Source organism: Pseudophryne corroboree, chromosome 6 (assembly GCF_028390025.1).
Source record: "Pseudophryne corroboree isolate aPseCor3 chromosome 6, aPseCor3.hap2, whole genome shotgun sequence".
Lineage (NCBI taxonomy): Eukaryota > Metazoa > Chordata > Amphibia > Anura > Myobatrachidae > Pseudophryne > Pseudophryne corroboree.
In genome coordinates this window covers 218881234-218893666 of record NC_086449.1, presented here as the reverse complement: position 1 = coordinate 218893666, position 12433 = coordinate 218881234, and the positions used below count along the sequence as shown (strand labels likewise).

Here is a 12433-nt window from a genome sequence, read left to right as displayed (position 1 = left end):
GCTGTCACAGTCATATAGTCCTGAGTCTGCCCTGCTCCACTTGTCCACATGTCCGTGGTTAAATGGACATTGGGTACAACTGCATTTTTTAGGACACTGGTGACTCTTTTTCTGACGTCTGTGTAAATTCTTGGTATCGCCTGCCTAGAGAAGTGGAACCTAGATGGTATTTGGTACCGGGGACACACTACCTTAAGCAATTCTCTAATTCCCTGTGAATTAACGGAGGATACCGGACACACGTTTAACACCAACACAGTTGCCAAGGCCTGAGTTATCCACTTTGCAGCAGGATGACTGCTGTGATATTTCATCTTCCTCGCAAAGGACTGTTGGACAGTCAATTGCTTACTGGAAGTAGTACAAGTGGTCTTCCGACTTCCCCTCTGAAATAACAATCGACTCCCAGCAGTAACAACAGCAGCGCCAGCAGCAGTAGGCGTTACACTCAAGGATCCATCAGAGGAATCCCAGTTAGGAGAGGACTCGTCAGACTTGCCAGTGACATGGCCTGCAGGACTATTGGCTTTCCTGTCTATGGAGGAAATTGACACTGAGGGAGTTGGTGGGGTGGTTTGCAGGAGCTTGGGTACAAGAGGAAGGGATTTAGTTGTCAGTGGACTGCTTCCACTGTCACCCAAAGTTTTTGAACTTGTCAATGACTTCTGATGAATGCGCTCCAGGTGACGTATAAGGGAGGATGTTCCTAGGTGGTTAACGTCCTTACCCCGACTTATTAAAGCTTGACAAAGGCAACACAGAGCTTGACACCTGTTGTCCGCATTTCTGTTAAAATAATTCCACACCGAAGAGGTGATTTTTTTTGTAATTTGACCAGGCATGTCAATGGCCATATTCATCCCATGGACAACAGGTGTCTCCCCGGGTCCCTGACTTAAACAAACCACCTCACCATCAGAATCCTCCTTGTCCATTTCCTCCTCAGCGCCAGCAACACCCATATCCTCATCCTGGTGTACTTCAACAGTGACATCTTCAATTTGACTATCAGGAACTGGACTGTGCGTGCTCCTTCCAGCACTTGCAGGGGGTGTGCAAATGGTGGAAGGAGCCACCTCTTCCCATCCAGTGTTGGGAAGGTCAGGCATCGCAACCGACACAATTGGACTCTCCTTGGGGATTTGTGATTTAGAAGAACGCACAGGTCTTTGCTGGGCTTTTGCCATCTTAACTCTTTTCAGTATTCTAGCGTGAGGATGAGTGCTTCCATCCTCATGTGAAGCTGAACCACTAGCCATGAACATAGGCCAGGGCCTCAGCCGTTCCTTGCCACTCCGTGTCGTAAATGGCATATTGGCAAGTTTACGCTTCTCATCAGATGCTTTTAATTTAGATTTTTGGGTCATTTAACTGAACTTTAGTTTTTATTGGATTTTACATGCTCTCTACTATGACATTGGGCATCGGCCTTGGCAGACGACGTTGATGGCATTTCATCGTCTCTGCCATGACTTGTGGCAGCAGCTTCAGCACGAGGTGGAAGTGAATCTTGATCTTTCCCTATTTTACCCTCCACATTTTTGTTTTCCATTTTTTAATGTGTGGAATTATATGCCAGTAATATATCAATAGCAATGGCCTACTGTACTGTACTATATGTATACTGCTGGTCACCAAAATGCTGCACTGTTTTACTATATACTGCTCACAATAATGCAGCACAGAGATAGTATACTTGACACAGAGCTGCAAGATACAGCAATGGCCTACTGTACTGTACTATATGTATACTGCTGGTCACCAAAATGCTGCACTGTCCTACTATATACTGCTCACAATAATGCAGCACAGAGATAGTATACTTGACACAGAGCTGCAAGATACAGCAATGGCCTACTGTACTGCACTACTATAATTATATACTGGTGGTCCCCAGTCCCAACAATGCAGCACACTGAGCACAGATATTTGCAGCACACTGAGCAGATATTTGCAGCACACTGAGCACAGATATTTTCAGCACACTGAGCACAGATTATGGAGCTTTTCAGGGAGAGAACGCTGCCACGTCCTCTCCGTTCAATCTCCAATGCACGAGTGAAAATGGTGGCGACGCGCGGCTCTTTATATAGAATACGAATCTCGTGAGAATCCGACCGCGGGATGATGACGTTCGGGCGCGTTCGGGTTAACCGAGCAAGGCGGGAAGATCCGAGGCTGCCTCGGAACCGTGTAAAACAGGTGAAGTTCGGGGGGGTTCGGATCTCGGAGAACCGAACCCGCTTATCTCTAGTTTCCCCTGTACCCCTGTGGGCCGGACCCTGGCAGCAGTCATTTACAAGGCAAAACATGCCTTGAAAATTGCTGCCACTTTTAAAAAGTACTTCAGAGATCAGCCGGCATCCCGCACCTCCGGCAATCCTGGACGCTATTACATCTGGCCTCATATTTCACTTCTGCATTCCAGGGTGGTCACAGTCATACACAAAAGTGATTTTATACATATATACAGCCAGGGGCGTAGCCAGAACTTTGTGGGCCCCATAGCAACATTTTGAGGGGGCCCCCGTCCAAATGCTTCTAGAGAGACACCTCTCTGCAGCAGTTGTTCATTTTATGCCCTATAATAGTGCCCTAGTTTATTTTCTGAACCATAGTAGAGCCTTATTTAATGTTATGCCCCATAGTAGGGCCCTAGTTTCTTTTATGAATCGCAGTAGTGCTTAAGTTCACTCTGTCACATTTCAGAGCTACCAGTACACATTATGCCGCACAGTACCCCAATTCACATTATGATATATAGTGCTCCCCGTTCATATTGTGCCTCATTACAGGGCCCCGGTTCATATTACAAAACATTATAATGCCCGCCAGTTAATTTTATACCACACTACAATGAGCAGGTCCAAGGGCATATCTAGATATATTGCAGGCCCCAAGGAGAAAGTTTAAAAGGAGCCCTACGTACCATCCAATGGCAAAAATATGTATATAACACATGTAACTGTGACAGGGAAGGTGGGCCCTTCTCAGCTCTGGGCCCCATAGCAGCTGCACTGCCTGCACCTATGGTAGCTACGCCCTTGTATACAGTCATACAAATGCATACTACATACATACATTCACACACATAAAGACAGGCTATATTATATTATACTATATATATATATATATATATATATATATATATATACACACACACATACATACACACACACACACACACAATTGCAGCTGCCATTTTGTGAGCCATTTAATAAATTATACATCTTCAGAATGAACTTGTTCATTTGTTAGGTCACGGGTATTTGCAGCGGGTGTAGTATGGTATGCTGGCGTCCGGGATCCCGGCGGACAGCATACTGGTGCCGGGATCCCAACCACCAGCATACTGAAAGCTAGGTGAGCGCAAATGAGCCCCTTGTGGGCTCGCTGCGCTCACCACGCTGCAGGCAGGCTGTGCACGCCACGCTATTTATTCTCCCTCCAGGGGGGTCGGGGACCCCCAAGAGGGAGAATAGTTGTTGGTATGCCGAGTGTTGGGATCCCAACAGCTGGCATACTGAATACCACCCTTTGCAGCACCTGCAAAGTATGGTTTTAGCCCTGGAGCTACAGCTGAGCTGTACAATGGTATTATGTAAAAACTGGAACAAATCTGTTTAATAAAGGTAATATTTGACAGCTTTAAATGCTGGCATGGAGATCTATGTAGCATCAGAGTACGCAGGCAGATCTGGACACTTGACCTGAGCACAAAGTGGTTAGATAAAGGTCATATTTAGTGACACAAGAGAGCTATAGTAAAGAGCTCTTTCAGCACAGTTGGGAGATGGTAGTTGACACAGAGGCAGAACTCTGCGAGGCAACTGAGTCATCTGCCGCCGGGCTCCTGCTCTGAAGGGGGGCACCTCTCCTCTCATTCTGTGACACCATTGAATTAAGTTAATTGATAGCTACCGCTGTCTTTTCAGTGGCCGACTTCCTCACTGGTCCCTGCATCTTACAAGTCACACCCTCTTTATTATACTGAATATACACATTTTACAAGTCTCATACCCAGTATTACAGGATTAGAAACCACAACCTATTACACTGGAAGCAGACACTATACTAATGAAGCTGTTTGCTCCTGTATCGAAAATATGAGAATTTTAACTATATGAAGATACTTGTCTGACAATTACACGCAACGTCATATACTTAGAATTCTCATGCTTCCTCTACAGGAGCAAATAACTCCATCAGTAAAGTGTCTGCTGTCAGTGTAACAGGTCATGGGTTGTAATCCTGGGTATGACTGCTAAGAAATGTGTGATTCAAAATAAAAGACAATTAATTGTATAAATACAGTATATACATTTTTTTCAGAACACTCCACACACACACACACACACACACACACATATATTTATCTTAATATAGGAAATAGGGGGGCACCAATATTTATCTTGCCTCTGGGCGTCTTGGACGAACTTACGCCACTGAGTTGACACATGGACAAATTAGGATGACAGGGCATCCGTGAACAAGCCTATCTCACAGGTGAAACGTACGTCGGATTCTGACGTCCATTCAGTGACGTCATCGCAGCTTCGCCCTCTCCGGAACGGGCGGCCGCACGGTCACAGAACACGGGGCACGGACACGATTTTCAATCAATCTACAGCCACCTTTCTCCAAGGATATCTACATCACTGGAAGTGGTAACATTTAACATTTAATATTGTGTCCGTTTTTCAAACAGCGCTTCAGACCCTTAATTTGGGTCCAGCAACGTTACTGTCTGCTCCGTACTTTTCATTCAGGATTGAATCTATTAAATTAGTTGATCAAGGACATGTACTATAAGCTTCTATAGTCTTCATATATGGACAAAAAAGACTGTTTTCTCTGCTGCGCCAATTTAATCAATCTTCTGTAGATTTATCTGATCACAGGCTATTTACAGCAGACAAACTCAATAGGTAGTGACTACTACAAATACTGTGCCGGCATGTTAACAGCACATCAGACCCCTCTATTGGGACCAATAATCTAAGTGCCTGCTTTGTGATTATCTTTAGGATTGAACCTATTTGCAGTTAATCAACAACTGCCTTGTTAGCCATTACAATCTTGGTTAACACAGGAATACATGGTTTTTCTCAGCTGTTATTAATTTAACATATCTGATCATAAATATTTACTATTTATAGCAATAAAACCTTTAGATAGGTACTTTCAGTACAGCAGCAAACCCCTTTTTTGTTTAATACAATTTTTTTTTTTTTTTCAGATTATCTTGCTGCAGGATCATTCAATTATCACTTTGCTGGTCATTAGCAGCACCCCTTACCCTTCAGTGGGACTAATAACTTTGGATTTTGCCTCTAAATCATAATTTCCCAGGACCAATCCCAGGGAATTTTGGTTAATTACCATTTACACATACTCTTAAACCTGACAATTGTTTACTTATCTCTTGAAATAAACGGCCCACGGCCATACTATCCTGAATACGCCCGATCACGTCTGATCTTGGAAGCTAAGCAGGTATGGCCTGGTTAGTACATGGATGGGAGACCGCCAGGGAATACTAGGTGCTGTGGGCCTCTTTTTCCAGGAGATCACATTTAAGAACATTTCCCCCACAATCTCACAGCCTTCCAGCTGAATACTTAGGCCATTTTTCTAATCAGCACAAAAAATCACCAGTGATTCCTGATACAATCGGCCCACGGCCATACTATCCTGAATGCGCCCGAACATGTCCGATCTTGGAAGCTAAGCAGGTATGGCCTGGTCAGTACGTGGATGGGAGACCTCCAGGGAATACTAGGTGCTGTGGGCCGTTTTTCCTTCAGGCAATCCAATATCATTTTTTTAAGCTTATCTTACAATCCGATCCTTTCTGTGACCTGTACATATTGTTTATTTTCAACAATTATACAACAACCACAAAAAATGTTCACCTGCCATATCTAGAACCTTATTTGGTACAATGGCAATCTAGATTTTATGTTTATTCTTTTTTGTTCAGCTCCAGTGAAATTTTCTATAGAATATTATTAAAAGTTAAGTTTTATCCAATTCTATAGAGGAAGGACAACGAAAGGGTCCTCTCCTCTACCATACACATTTTTTTCATTTTTTTCATATTTTACCCAAAGAGTGCTTCCACACAAGGGTATTTTGTCATTCTCTTGTTTTCTCAAATTAGGATGATTGTCTGGAAAGATTTTATAGCCATCATGTTTGACATTTAAAAGATCACAATCAGATGTTAAGTGCTATCTGTATTGTAATCATGTTCATAAATAAAAAGGGTTATTTATCAACAGGAGTGTATCTAGGGGTCGGAATGCCCCAGGCAAAGTAAGGGATTTTGCCTGGCAAAGTAATACCTTATCCCAATGCTCCACAAACCCTCCCTCCCCACAACCTTTCCCTAACCCCCGCCGCCTACCCTAACCCCATCCCGGTGGTGCCTACACTACAGTTCCCAGAAGCCCTTGCTGCCGGAGCTCCTTTATATGCCAGATGTGTCTACTTGAAATGGGCTAAGTATACTTTTCACCGTCTTTGGTAACACTACAGTAAAAGCCATATGCATTTATTTTTTCATGTTGCTGCTGCTCCAAACAATGGTGGTCATTCCGAGTTGTTCGCTCTGTAATTTTTTTCGCATCGCAGCGATTTTCCGCTTATTGCGCATGCGCAATGTTCGCACTGCGACTGCGCCAAGTAAATTTGCTAAGAAGTTTGGTATTTTACTCAAGGCATTACAAGGTTTTTCTTCGTTCTGGTGATCGTAATGTGATTGACAGGAAGTGGGTGTTTCTGGGCGGAAACTGGCCGTTTTATGGGAGTGTGTGAAAAAACGCTACAGTTTCTGGGAAAAACGTGGGAGTGGCTGGAGAAACGGAGGAGTGTCTGGGCGAACGCTGGGTGTGTTTGTGACATCAAACCAGGAACGACAAGCACTGAACTGATCGCACTGGAAGAGCAAGTCTCGAGCTACTCAGAAACTGCACAGAGAAGTCTTTTCGCAATATTGCGAATCTTTCGTTCGCAATTTTGATAAGCTAAGATTCACTCCCAGTAGGCAGCGGCTTAGCGTGTGCAATGCTGCTAAAAGCAGCTTGCGAGCGAACAACTCGGAATCACCCCCAATGTGCAGGATGGAAACATAAAAGTCAACAAGCTAATATCTCTTTAGCACCACTTGTGCCATTAAATTAAACTTTGACATTTTTCTTTCAAAATACGGTTTGGCTTAGCTTCAGTTATTGTCTACATTAATCATGACAGAATATACTGGGACTGTCTTTATTGCATGTAACTACATTGTTAGTCTGAGCTGGCCATAGGCGGTATCCGGACTCCAGGTCGACAACAAAAAGGTCGACACACCTTAGGTCGGCGTCAATTGGTCGACACACCTTAGGTCGACATGGACAAAAGGTCGACATGAAAAAGGTCGACATGAAAAAAGGTCGACATGAAAAAAGGTCGACATGAGTTTTTCACAATTTTTTTCTTTTTTGGAACCTTTTCATACTTAACGAACCACGTGGACTATGATTGGAACGGTAATCTGTGCCGAGCGAAGCGAAGGCACCATGCCCGAAGCATGGCGAGCGAAGCGAGCCATACGAGGGGACGCGGTGCACTAATTGGGGTTCCCGGTCACTCTACGAAGAAAACGACACCAAAAAAAACATTAAAAACTCATGTCGACCTTGTTCCTGTCGACCTTTTGTCCATGTTGACCTTTTGTCCATGTCGACCTAAGGTGTGTCGACCAATTGGTGTCGACCTAAGGTGTGTCGACCTTTTTGTTGTCGACCTGGAGTCCCAGACCCCCATAGGCAAACTAGGCAATTGCCTAGAGCATTTGATTGCCTAGGGGCATCAGTAGCTTCTGCTGATTAAAATGATATGCGGCATGCCTATATTCTGTGTGTAGCATTTCATATGCAGATACAGCTACAGTCTCACACAGTATATAGGCATGTTGCATATCATTTTAGTCAGCAGAAGCTGCTTGTGCATCCTAGCTACATAGTAATGCAAATAAGATGCATTTTAATAAAAGAAAAAAGGTGCCCGACATTAGCATCGAGGCAAGATTTAGAAGGCCAAATCTGTATCCAAGCAAAGGCAGAGGTCACAGTGTTAGTGGCAGTGTTAGTGCTGCGTGCAGGTGAGTGGGTTGGTTGTGCAGTAGTGTTCAGAATATGTGTAAGGATCATTATGTGTGTCATGTAAAAATGCATTAATAATGTGCAACATATGTGTAAGGGGCACTATGTGTGTCATTATGTGTATAAGGGCATTAATAATGTGCGGCATATGTGTAACAGGGTACTACTGTACTGTATGTGTGTCATTATGTGTATAGGGGCACTAATAATGTGCAGCAAATGTGTAAGGGGCACTGTATGTGTCACTGTGTGTATAAGGGCATTAATAATGTGCGGCATATGTGTAAGGGACATTATGTGTAAAAGGGAAATAATAAAGGTTGTCATAATGGGTAAGACGCATTATGTTTATAAGGACAATGATGTGTCTCATGATGTGTAAGGGGCATTACTGTGTGAACTTATGTGTATAAATGCATTGCTAATGTGTGGCATTATGTGTATAAGGTGCTCTACTATGTGGTGTTGCGTATAGAAAGGGCACTACTGTGTGGTCTAATGTGAATAAAGAGCAATAAGGTGTGGTGTAATGTGAATAAGGAGCAATTCAGTGTGATCTAATGTGAATAAGGAGCTCTACTGTGAGGAGTAACATTTATAAGGTAAAGTGGTACTACTGGGGGTTGTAATGTGAATTATGGACTCTATCGCATGATCAAATGTGAATAAAGTTGCAGTACTGTGTGGCGTAATTTGAATTGGGGGTACTATTGTGTGGCCATGCCCCTTCCCAGCAAGAACACACCCCTTTTTGGGCTGTGCGCCAAATGTGCGAACTGTTCCTATTTAAAATATAGGGGGTACAAACACCAAAATAAGGACTGTTATGGGTGAGGGGTAATAGTGCTGGGATAGAGGTGCAAGGTCAGAGGCAGAACCAGCGGTGGTGCTAGGAGGCACCAGCCAAAATCTTGCCTAGGGCATCATATTGGTTAGGGCCGGCTCTGTTGTTAGTGTAAGTAGAAAAGCACTTTCCTGCAGAAATGCATATGGAAAAAACTAGTTACTGTATAAGGACAAGAACCATTCAGCGGCATCCCAGAGGTGGCAAAGAATCAGGTAGAAAAAAGCTGACCTACCCGCATGAATGCACTGAACACTCGGTATGCATTCAGGATGTCACTGTTCATGATGCTGACATGCAAAAAGACATCAGCAGACAGTTGACACTGATGAAGTCGACATAGTTAAAACATCAACATTATTAATGTTGACACTTGCAAAATGTCATTATTGACAAAATCATAATATTGATATTTCCGTGAAGGTTATGGTTAGCGTTAGAGTTAGTATTAGGGTTAACGTTGTGCTTACCGTTAGTTTTAATGTTAGGGTTACTATTACAGATAGTGACATGACCCCAGCTCGCTCTCAAATATGCCAGTCTGAATTCATGCTTATTGGTTACTTCAGCACTCACAGTTAATAACACAATGTCACTGCCACCTGCAAGGAAATTTTGGTGATTTGTCACCAGGTAGCCCTTCACTTCTACGGATACACAATTAATAATATTAAAATGACAATATCACTTTCATGTAGCATGGATATTTGCACGTAAAGGGCTATGGATTTTTCAAGAACACAAACACAAATACGCTAAATCAACTGTGTTTAATTTGAATAATATTTACATAGTTACATAGTTTGAGGTTGAAAAATTTGTCCATCGAGTTCAACCTATTTGTGTTCTCCTATGCTGTATTATTTGCAGGACTAATTTTATCTGTTGTTAAAGTCAGCCGTTGTGTTTTTTCCCCCTCATTTTATTATAACTATAGGGCCTGGACTATGCACTATAACCCTGAATATCCTTATCCATTAGGAATTTATCAAGCCCATTCGTAAAAGTATTGACCGAGTCCCCCACCATTATTACTTTCTCAGGCAGGGAATTCCAAACTCATATTGTACTTACTGTGAAAAAATCTCGTCTCCTCTAACCTAAGCGGGTGTCCACGTGTCTTCTGTGTTGATCTTACAAAAAACAGATCCCCCGAAACTCTGTGTATTGTCCCTATAAATATATCTTAGTCTCCTCTTTTCCAGTGTTAACATGTCAAGCCTTGCAAGTCTTTCCTGGGATTCCAGCGATTCCATCCCGCTAATTAGTTTGGTCGCCTGCCACTGAACCTTTTCTAGTTACAGGATATCCTTTTTGTAGTTAGGTGCCCAAAATTATGCACAATATTCCAGATGCGGCCTCACTAGGGATTTATATAGTGGGAGTATAACACTCTCATCCCTTGCATCAATTCCCCTCTTTATGCATGCTAATTCCTTATTTGCCAGTTTTGCTGCAATCGTACTTTGAGTACTGCTGCTAAGTTTGTTATATATATGTACTCCTAAGCCTTTTTCCAGTACGGAGTCCCTAAAATCACCTCATTTAGTATGTAGGTGTTATTTTTGTTCTTGCTACCAAGGTGCATTACCTTGCACTAGTCTGTATTGAAACTCATTCTCAATTTTCTGCCCATGATTCCAGTTTAAATAAGTTGTTCTGGAGAGACTCGCCATCTCCATCTGAATTTATAACCTTACATAGTTTGGTATCATCTGCAAAGATTGACACCATGCTCTCTAGACCTTCTGCTAGATCATTAATGAAAATGTTGAACAATAGTGGTCCAAGTACAGACCCTTTTGGCACACCACTTAGTACTTCAGTCCAATTTGAAAAAGTTCCATTTACCACAACGCGCTGCTCCCTATTATCTTACCAATTACTAAGCCAAGAGCATATTGTGCTCCCTAGCCCAAGTTCTATAACTTAAAGATAAGTCTCATGTGTGGCACTGTGTCAAAGTTTCAGCAAAGTCTAAAAAGATTACATCCACCACCTTACGCTGAGCCGGTTCACACTAACTGTTTCATAAAAGCCTAGTAAGTTTGTTTGACATGATCTATCCTTCACAAATCCATGTTGGTTCATATTAATAACTTTTTGGTTTAATTAGCTATATGGTTCCTAGTAATAACCTTTTCGGCTTCAAGGAACTTCTGGCTTAAGGCCCATATACACTGGGCGATTTTGAGCTGAAAGCAGCTCACTTTTGGTGTGTTGAGCTGCTTTCAGCTCAAAGCCGCCCAGTGTGTAATATGTATGGACAAGCGATGAGCGCTGATGTGCGGTCCTGCTTCATCGCTGGCGGCCGTCGTTCATCTACTGGTATTACCAGTAGATGAACGGCGGGGTTAGCGGCTTTCCATAGCGTCCTGCTATGGAAAGCCGTTCTCCCCCGCTGACATTGCTGGGCAGGGGGAAAAGCGCTCAGTGTGTATGCACTGAGCGCTTTTCAGCCCAGCGATGTCAGCGATCATCGCTGTGCATATACACTGGGCAAAAACGCCCTGTGTGAATGCACCTTTAAAGTTAAAATATTCCAAAGATTGACTCGTATGCACCTCATACCAGCTTCATAGTGATAAGAGGTTACAGTGTGTATAGTGGCTTGAGTTATACATTGCCATTGTATAATTTTCAACTAACACTGTAAACATACTTTTCTGTCTTGTGGATCTGACATCTATGTAAAGCATAGTAAATTCTACATTTTAGAAAGACTTGTTCTTGAATATGAACAATACTGTGACTGGGCTGCCTGTATCATCCTATATTATAAAAGTCTAATGCTGCTCCACACCTCTAAAGGGGGAATTCAAGTGTTGTGCCCGAAGGAGTAAGTCAAGTGTTGCTCTGTTAGGGAGCGCACAGCTGCCGGCGTTGACATTACTGTTATGTTGTTCCGTCATTTTGAAAGGCTAGTAACTAGAGTAACATACAGTATGTCTTTGCCGAGTCTGTGTTAAGCTGATGATTAGAGAAGATCTGTTAACTTATATTGCTCATATTAATCTTCTGTATAAAGTAACTTCTAATGGAGACATATGGGGTTAACAACCTCTTGTATAATATATGCTGCAGGGATGTCATTTATATATGTCATACTGTATATATACACTGGCATACAAATTACACAAGGTGAAGTGTTGAGCGTGTCTCTAGCATAAATATTCTACATTAAACTTTATGTTCTCTGTTTCTGAAATGTCTTGCAGAATTCACATGAAAGACTGCGTAATGAATAGAATATGAAAGCAGCAGCATAAACACACAGTCCGTGCTTGCAGAGCGCTGCTCGGTGCATCACTTTGGCCTGCAAGGGGTTAATGTTTTTGTAGTGGGAGGAATGTAGAGGGAGGAACCGGGAGGCCATTGGCCGGATTGTGGATAGGGGCTGTACAGCCTGGATATAGGTGGCTAATCCACCATTTCCTGC

The 12433-nt window shown here is 42.8% G+C and overlaps 2 pseudogenes; both read left to right on the top strand.

The window, feature by feature from the left end:
* The first annotated feature begins 5437 nt into the window (after positions 1–5437).
* Positions 5438–5555, top strand: LOC134937827 (5S ribosomal RNA; annotated as a pseudogene).
* A 121-nt stretch (positions 5556–5676) lies between these two features.
* On the top strand, positions 5677–5794 carry LOC134939119 (5S ribosomal RNA; annotated as a pseudogene).
* The last annotated feature ends 6639 nt before the right edge of the window (positions 5795–12433 follow it).